Here is a 10,159-nt window from a genome sequence, read left to right as displayed (position 1 = left end):
ATGTGTCTGGGCCATCATGTCTGAAGGATGCAGACACTGTTCACCGCTGAGTGCAAAGTAGTAGCACCTCTCTCCTGTCAGAAGAGGGCGTGCATGCACCCCTATCATCTCTTTTCTATAGTAAAAGAGGACACTCGCGACAAAAGTTGAGTTTGTCAACATTTAGCTGTAACGTTAGAACAAGGGTCGCAAAACCTTGAAGCAAGTTTACTGTGAGTATTTCCATGTGTTTTGTGTTAAAAGGATAACTACTGTTCTCCATCTGATTCACAGCATTCGTACCAAATGGTTTGATTGTATTCAAGGCATTGCTGGCTGGTGAATTGGGGTAGCTATTTAGCTACACTACTGTAACGTTAGCTAGCTAACATAAACGTTATTTAACCTAGCAAGGAATTATCTTGTTCATCTATAGCTAGGGTACCTTGCCATACCATAATCAAATGCAAAACTCCAATGACTGTGTGTATAATGAACTAAATCCCTCAACATATTTTCAGAAATATGTCTTCATCCCTGGTAGTACAAATTACAAAGCAGGAAGTTTTGCAGCAGTTCAGCCAGTTCTTGTCCATGTTAGACGACCTGTCACAGAATGACCCCCAAAGCTACCAGATGTTTATCGAGGAACAAATAAAACAGGGAGCTAATAATAATGCACTACCTCAGCCTGACTCCTGCCTACTCACTGAAATGCTGGAACCACAAATGACCTGCTTTCTAAGAGCAGCTACACCCACACTGTAGAGTTTATAGATTATAAACACACTTAGAACACTGGCCTACATTAAAAAAAAGAACATAACTAAGTGTGTTGATAAGAGAATACTGGTTCATTTGTTTGACTGTGCACTGCTGGCTAATAATATGGAGGTGTGAACTATAAAGAGGCTGAACAGTTGCTTTATTGTATGTGTCAGGAGACAAAGAAAGGGTTGCTGTACATCAATGTGTGTGGCTGGAAGCACATCCCTAACCCTGGTGATGAGAACAAGCCTGTGCCTGTATGTGGAGGGAAACTGGAGACAGACATTCATGAAGGAGGAGGTACCAAGAGTCACTGTTGTCCTGCAGAACACAAACCTGTATTTCTGCATAATTACCTGGACTGTAACCTGTTTCATAAGAGGTGCAGGGAAAAAAAGTTCACATTGTCCCCAAAAAATATTTACAGTTGAAGTCGGAGGTTTACATACACCTTAGCCAAATACATTTAATCTCAGTTTTTCACAATTCCTGACATTTAGTCCTAGTAAAAATTATCTGTTTTAGGTCAGTTAGGATCACCACTTTATTTTAAGAATGTGAAATGTCAGAATAATAGTAGAGAGAAGGATTTATTTCAGCTTTTATTTCTTTCATCACATTCCCAGTGGGTCAGAAGTTTACATACACTCAACAGTATTTGGTAGCATTGCCTTTAAATTGTTTAATTTGGGTCAAACGTTTCAGGTAGCCTTCCACAAGCTTCCCACAATAAGTTGGGTGAATATTGGCCCATTCCTCCTGACAGAGCTGGTGTAACTGAGTCAGGTTTGTAGGCCTCCTTGCTTGCACACACTTTTTCAGTTCTGCCCACACATTTTCTATAGGATTGAGGTCAGGGCGTTGTGATGGCCACTCCAATACCTTGACTTAGTTGTCCTTAAGCCATTTTGCCACAACTTTAGAAGTTAACTTGGGGACATTGTCCATTTGGAAGACCCATTTGCGACCAAGCTTTAACTTGCTGACTGATGTCTTGAGATGTTGCTTTAATATATCCACCTACTTTTCTTTCCTCATGATGCCATCTATTTTGTGAAGTGCACCAGTCCTTCCTGCAACAAAGCACCCCCACAACATCATGCTGCCAACCCCGTGCTTCACGGGTGGGATGGTGTTCTTCGGCTTGCAAGCATCCCCCTTTTTCCTCCAAACATAACGATGGTCATTATGGCCAAACAGTTTTATTTTTGTTTCATCAGACCAGAGGACATTTCTCCAAAAAGTACGATCTTTGTCCCCATGTGCAGTTGCAAACCATAGTGTGGCTTTTTTATGCCGGTTTTGGAGCAGTGGCTTCTTCCTTGCTGAGCGGCTTTTCAGGTTATGTTGATATAGGACTCATTTTTATTGTGGATATAGACACTTTTGTACCTATTTCCTCCAGCATCTTCACAAGGTCCTTCACTGTTAATCTGGGATTGATTTGCACTTTTCGCACCAAGTACGTTCATCTCTAGGAGACAGAACGCATCTCCTTCCTTGAGTGGTATGACGGCTGCGTGGTCCCATGGTGTTTATACTTGCATACTATTGTTTGTACAGATGATCGTGGTACCTTCAGGCATTTGGAAATTGCTCTCAAGGATGAACCAGACTTGTGGAGGTCTACAATTTTTTTTCTGAGGTCTTGGCTGTTTTTTTTTTATTTTCCCATGATGTCAAACAAAAAGGCACTGAGTTTGAAGGTAGACCTTGAAATACATCCACAGGTTCACCTCCAATTGACTCAAATTATGTCAATTAGCCGAACAGAAGCTTCTAAAGCGATGACATAATTTTATTGAATTTTCCAAGCTGTTTAAAGGCACAGTCAACTTAGTGTATGTAAACGTCTGACCCAACTGGAATTGTGATAGGCTGAACAGGCTGAATTATAAGTGAAATAATCTGTCTGTAAACAATTGTTGGAAGAATTACTTGTGTCATGCACAAAGTAGATATCCTAACCGACTTGCCAAAACCTTAGTTTGTTAACAAGAAATTTGTTGAGTGGTTGAAAAACTAGTTTTTAAATACTCCAACCTAAGTGGATGTAAACTTCCGACTTCAACTGTATACGACAGCTGATGTTCTTATCACTTTTTAATGGTTTTCATACCAATGTTATCTAACACTGTTTGACCTCAAAAGGTGTTTCATTGAAACTGTATTTTATTTATTTATTTATTTATTTGTATTTATTTCACCTTTATTTAACCAGGTAGGCAAGTTGAGAACAAGTTCTCATTTACAATTGCGACCTGGCCAAGATAAAGCAAAGCAGTTCGACACATACAACAACACAGAGTTACACATGGAGTAAAACAAACATACAGTCAATAATACAGTAGAAACAAGTCTATATACGATGTGAGCAAATGAGGTGAGATAAGGGAGGTAAAGGCAAAAAAAAGGCCATGGTGGCAAAGTAAATACAATATAGCAAGTAAAACACTGGAATGGTAGATTTGCAGTGGAAGAATGTGTGAAGTAGAAATAAAAATAATGGGGTATGAAAATTTCATATCACGATTATAGTGACCAAAATTATTACGGTTATCAGTATTATCGCGGTATCGTTAAAATGTGCTGGAAATGTGCCCGCTAGCGCTGAACACTCTCTCTGATGGCACGCTGGTTGCTTGGATGCACAAAAGCTTCCTGGCAACACTGGCAATTTGAGGCAGCTCTGATGCAGGGCCCCTCCACCACACCAGTGGATCCTCTTCTGCTGGAATGGTTGGCAGAGACAGGTAGACCTTGATCTCTTCTTTCACTCTGTCTTCTGGGGTGGTTGGAATCTGACCCTCTTCACCTCTCTGCTGCCTTGTTGAGGTAATGTTTCTCAGCAACCCAGCCAGGCCTTTCCCCTCTGATGCCGCTGTGGGGGTGTTGGTGGTGGAGCTGCTGCTGGTGCTTTGTGTTTCTTCCCTGACTTGTGCAGCTGCCAGCTTCAAGGCCTCCTGGACACAGCTGTCAGTGTCAACTTTTACAGCCTCAGGCTCATCTAAAAAGTGCCTTTTGAAGCGGGGGTCAATGAAACAAGCCATGTGCATGACTCTCTTTGCCTTCTCTGTGTATCTGTTGTTAACCTCTCTGCGCACCGAACCCGTTAGCGGGATTAAATTCGACAACATGCGGTGATCACTACATAAATAGTCATATTAAACATTCATGACAATACAAGTGTCTCAGATGGGTCGAAATCCTAGAATCATGCTAATCCAACTGCGTTGTCAGATTTAAAAGAGGATTTACATGCGAAAGAATACGATACCATTATCTGAGAACAAAGCCCCATTAAAAAAAAAATTCAACCAGCACAGGCGTAACAACATCACAAATTGCAATAAAATAAATTGTTTACCTTTGACGATCTTCCTCTGTTTGCAATCCCAATGCTCATTGTTACACAATGAATGGTATTTTGTTTGATAAAATCCATTTTTATAGCCTAACACGAAACATTTTGTGAACCGCTTGTGTCGTGAATTCCGTCTCATTCCATTTTTGACGACAAATTCGATGTAAAAACACACACTAAACGTGACTTTTCCAGTCATGTTTGGTTTCATTGCAATCAACTGGTTTGTTTGTAACACAACCAAACGTGATGGGTCATTTCGCGGGACGTATTGACTGAAAGAAACCGATTTGAAGACAACAAGTAATGACATCATTGTGCACCAATGATATGACCGCTGTTTCGTTGATTGACTGTATTTTAACCCAATGACCACTGATCGTCTTGAAATCTAGCTGGGTAGATAGCCAATGAGCTGAGGTAAACATCAATATGTAATGTTTATGTGTTGGAAGACCAACCCATGTAGTAAACTCCGGCGTAAAGAGGGTCATTCGCCATTGAAGTTTCATTCCCGGAAGGAGCCACGCATGTTACGCACAGCATTGTTTTGGTAAAGCGCATCTTCAGCTGTTTAGAAATCAATCAGTATGGCGACTAAGTTAGGGAAAGCTAAATCTAAGTCTAGATATACAGATGTACACACAAAAAAAAAGTGAGACAGAGATTATTGGAGGACGATTCATTTAGCGATTTCCAAATGGAGGAATATTTTTTGAACGGAGAGAACATCGTTTTGGACTGGTGAGTTCTTCTCATGCTAATGCCTTTGTTTGAAATTAATAATATAAAATATTATTTGTGATTTTAATTTTTTTTAGTAGCAATATATAAAAATGTAATGAAATGTGTAAAGTACACGTTGGCTATACATTGTGGGTGGGGGTATGTTTGTATGTATGTTTATGACACATAGCCTATGTTTGTGTGTGTATATATACATATTGTGGATTAGAGGGAGCATGGCCGAGATGCGTGTGTCTGCCGCTCCACCCCCACATGAAATAGCCTATTTGAGGCTGTTGAGGGGAGGGCAGGCCCACAACAATGGCCAAAGTGAAATGGAGACAGTAGATCTAGCTGGTCTGTCATAATATAAAATAGACAGTAGATCTAGCTGATCTGTCATAATATAAATTAGACAGTAGATCTAGCAGGTCAATAATAATATATTCAACCTTATGTTCCCTGTACTCTATATATATATATGTTTATTATACCTGTTGATACAGGGCTCATATGTGAAACTATTCTAACTGAACATTTTCTTTCACAGTGACACTGACTCCGAATGGGAGCCCCCAGTGCCAAGGTGTCCATCCCCCACTGAAGCTGGTTCATCCAGCTCCTGCCACAAGTGGTGTTCATCTGCCCAAATTTATTTCTGCAGGCATGGATGTGCCTCAGGGCCAAAAGGGCACAGCATGGAGGCGTCGCTGTGTTCTTTGCAAAATGAAGTCCCCCATCACCTGCACCACATGCTTGGTGGCCATCTGCTTTACAGCAGAAAGAGACTTATATGGCACCTGGCATCAGCAGCACAATATTGTGTAGAGGACTGAGGGTCTTCCAAATATTGAAAGTGTTATTTTGTAAATGTGTATATATATATATATATATTTTTCATGTTTTTTCTAAATTTTATTGGGGGGGGGGGGGTTGTTAGAATACCATTTTGGTATTTTGTATATAGTTATTCCATTCAAAATGTATAACTTCAATAATTTGGCCACTTGTGTGGGACACCTGGGCGACTTCATGATAAATGTCATGTAGCACACTGATTTTGGAAGTTATCATTCTGAAACTTTGCACAAGTACTGTTGCCCTCTTATGTTTTTCACTGAAATTGTCCCCATCATCCTATCTGAATGTTTGTTTTGTCTTGTTCATTTTAAAGATGATGATACAACAATAAAAATGAAAAAAACTAAGTTTTTTTCATTGTATTATCTAAACCAGATCTATTGTGTTATATTCTCCTACATTCAATTCACATTTACACAAACTTCAAAGTGTTTTCTTTCAAATGAAACCAAGAATATGCATATCCTTGGTCCTGGGCCTGAGCCTGAGCTACAGATTTGGGTATGTCTTGCGGTGGAAATTGAAAAAAGTAGGGGGGTAGCTGTAAGAGGTTAAGGTATTCTCTCATTACCCTTTTCATCTCCTTGGCCACCAGAACATCACAGGTGATGTGGTCTAGGACAGGCTTGATGGCTGACAGTGTCACTCGTGTCTCTGAGGCTAGTGCATCTGTAAACTTGCTCAGAGGTTCAAGGAGCTGGCACAGTTGCTCCATGACACTTATGTCGGCATCCTTGGGCATCAGATGCCATCTTCCTCTTTCTCCAGCCAGTGTCACTGGCTGCTGTTGGCTGAGGAAACGCTCAAGCATCTTGTGTGTAGATCCCCATCGGGTCACCACATCATGGATCAGAGCCTTCTGTGGCATGTTGAGGGCAGCTTGCTTTTCTCTCAGTTCTCTCCTTCTCTTCCAGCTCCGTGAGAAGCCTTGGACCAGATGACTGCAGGCCTTGACTGCTGTGTCAACTCTCTGGATTTTCAGAGCCTTTGAGATGGCCAGGTTCAAATTATGGCCAAAGCACCCAAGCCACAGATCTGGCAACTCTTCAAAAGCCATGATCATGTTTGTTGCGTTGTCTGTGGTTATGCAGACCAGGTCTTTCTTGTTGATTCCCCCCCACTCTCCCAGCATATTCTCAAAACACTATTTGATGTTGTGAGCCGAGTGATCTTCTGGGAATAACTGTGTTTCCAGGCAGTTTGATTCCAGTTGCCAGTCTGGGGTGAGGTAATGGTTAGTGAAGCTGATGTAGGATTGACCACCCCCAGCTTTCACTGGTCCAGAGGTCAGTAGTTGCAGCAAACCATGTGCCTTGAGTCAAACTTTTTCCAACATCAGCTTTAACCTGGTTGTACAGGTTTGGGATTTCAGGCTTGACAAAGAATGTTTGTGATGGCACTTCGTAGTGAGGCACGGCAACCTTCATCAGCCTCAGAAAGCCAGGCCTCTCAACAATTTGAAATGGCATCATGTCCTTTGCAATGTAGTATGAAAGGCCTGCAGTGAGGTCTTGAGCATGTTTTGATGTGGCTGCATAGGCAGCCTGTCTTTTAAATGCTTACTGGAGTGTCCCTTTATCACAAGGGAATAGCAAATGTATTATTATTATTGGTGTTGTTACATTGTAATTATTATTACACACTCACCTCAATCACACACACACACACACACACATACATACACACATACACACATACACACATACATACATACATACATACATACATACATACATACATACATACAGGTCCAAACACTTAGAAGACACACCTACCCCCTCAGCCCTCAAATTAAGTGGACACTTCTGATGACGTATCATGACATCTGATGAGTAAACAAGGGGTGGGGGAAGAAGGAATGATTTTTAAATGGACACCCTTCATCCCGCAACGATTGTGTTTTCAGCCTCCAGTAGCTTGTGGGTGCTTTATATGCGCTACAGTCAATTATGAGTGCATGTCTACTTATATTAAAAATATAATTATTAATATACGCCTACTGTATGATAGCTAGAAAATGAATTAGCTAACTAACGTCAGCCTGCCTAGCTGGAACTTCTAAAGAAAAATGTTTTATTTCTACAAATAAACGTGTTTGTGTTTGTGCCATCATGTGCATTAGTAGCACAATTTCTACCTTATTTGCATTTGTTTTTACTTACACTTGTATGTTGACTTCTCCATTGATGTTGTTTTTAAGTTTTCGCTGACTTTTCTTAGAGGATGTGAACATAGTTGTACACTAGCAAAGCCGACTAAATACGAGGGCTGAGGGGCTTACATTGCAAACTTCCTTTGCTTGGCTAATCATTTGGACCACCCTCCAAGATGGCGACGGGGATTCCTGCAAGGGCATAAGGCGAGGGTGAGTGGACGAGGGTGTGTCTTAAGTGTCTGTCTTCTGTGTTGCATTTGAGTATATGCAATGACCCCATGCTCAATTTACAGAAATACAAATGTGTTTTAAGAAGACAGTTATAGTAATTGCAATGAGCCCAACAATTGACATAAATATAGCAGTATATAGTGTTTTCCTGTGAGAACACTTTTACAACCCAAGTCGACGACTGACAGATTTTAAATGAACAAAATATGTTGGTTGGGTGACTAAACTACCGTGTGCAATGGGTGAATAGAGTCTGCAGACACACAATGCATACAGCAGCAGAACAACGTGTAGTCTTTTTACAAGAGTAGGTAACACTGAAAGCTTCAGTTTACTTTATTGACAAGCTATTAGCAAGTTAGACAGACAAACCATGACATTTTCCTCCATTCCGAAGTCCCCACATCATGCATTGAGCTAAAAGTTAACTTACCTTGCATTCGCTATAAAGTAGTGTGTGGTGGTCACGAAGATGACTCAAGAGATTCGAAGTGTCGTCCCTTTTCGCAGCAATTTTCTTTTGCTTGTTCTGCAGACAGGGTGACCATCTTCGATTAAGTTTCCCCCAGCACTTTTGTAAAACCCAAAATACGACCACACTTCAGATTTGGTCCTCTTAGAAGGCTGAAAAATCTCCCGAGCGCTGTCACTGCCTTCCGCCATGTTTTTAGCCAGAACAAAACCCACGTTGCATTCTGCGCCTGCGTCAGACTGTTGCTTACTTTGGTTGATGCTGGACAGGATTTACCGTGAGTTTTTCAATGTTTTAATGATGTTGTTTAATGATGTGTTTTAATGATAATTCAAATTTGAACTGGTAATACTAACCGTTGGGAATTTGACCATGGTTTACCGTGAAACCGGTAACCGTTTCATCCCTTACTTGTCTTCCCTGTACTTAGATGACTACAGTAAGGTGGATGTGGCGTTCAGTCCTGCAGTGCAGCAGCAGGCTCAGAAGGACAAGAGGGAGAAGGACCAGGTCCACCTGTTAGCCCTGAGCTTCACCCAGCAGCAGCATGGCAACAATGTCAGCAGCAGTAAGCTAAAGGGCAGCCTAGAGGACAAGCAGTGCCGCCTGGGTTCTCTAAAACAGTCCAGCCACCAACACAGGTAAGGCCTCTACGTAATCATTCCTTGGTTCAAGGGAACAGTTTTATTTTTTATTAAGGTGACACCATCAAGATAAAGGCGAGATTATTTAGCCACAATGTATTGAGCAATACCTACTAACTATGTAGTATGAATATTTTTTTTAAAGGTGTAGCTAAAGATGAATGATTTGACATTCATTTCCCAGCCTCCCAGACCCCAGCTTCCCTGTTCCAGCAGATCTCCTTCTGCGTGAAGGGCAGACCGAGGACAGTACACCTGTGCAGCTCATCACATCTGTCCAGCTATCATCTGGGCCAGGGGTCCAAAGCAACAAGACCAAGAACCCGATCCAGGTGATCTCTAGCTCAGTGACAGCCCAGCCTCAGCAGCCACAGCACCAGCTCACTGTTAACTCTGACCCCAGGGACCTCTCTAGAATCCTGGAGCTGACTGTGGAGCTACCAAATGTTGGGACCACTCTGCTTCCCCTTCCCTTGTGCTATGAATAATGCCCTGTGACAGATTAACAAAAATTATGTTGTTTTTGCTTAAGCACTTCCTATGTTGACATAATAGCCTATGTTACATTATAAGTTATCCTTTCTGTGGTCTTGTTGGTCTAAAAGTCTGTGTGTATTTCTCTATAATATGATATACTACTAGAAGTGGAGGAAATCAATCCATCTACACCTGGAGCTGCCTGAGACTGTGAATGAGGAGTCGGCCTCTGCCACGTTCAACAAGAAACGGACATTAACTTTGCAAGTGTCTATACTCTAGTGCCGTTACTGCAGACACTAAAAGCACACACGTTAATAGACAAAAAAAACAAAACACTGTCTGCTCTGGCATGTCACACTTACACCCAGTAGGTGATTTGTCTTTATGAAGGGACATGGCACTTTGGAAATATAAGAAGGCCATTAGAGAAGGCAGTAACTTCAGTTACCTCAAAGCAAATTGACCAAAATAAATGTAAT

The 10,159-nt window shown here is 41.4% G+C and overlaps 1 pseudogene; it reads left to right on the top strand.

Moving 5' to 3' along the window:
- Positions 1-504: 504 nt before the first annotated feature.
- LOC139386288 (PIH1 domain-containing protein 2-like) lies at positions 505-10,109 on the top strand (annotated as a pseudogene).
- The last annotated feature ends 50 nt before the right edge of the window (positions 10,110-10,159 follow it).

The sequence above is a fragment of the Oncorhynchus clarkii genome, chromosome 27 (genome assembly GCF_045791955.1).
Source record: "Oncorhynchus clarkii lewisi isolate Uvic-CL-2024 chromosome 27, UVic_Ocla_1.0, whole genome shotgun sequence".
Lineage (NCBI taxonomy): Eukaryota > Metazoa > Chordata > Actinopteri > Salmoniformes > Salmonidae > Oncorhynchus > Oncorhynchus clarkii.
The sequence above is the reverse complement of the archived record's forward strand: the minus strand, read 5'-3'. Positions and strand labels throughout refer to the sequence as shown.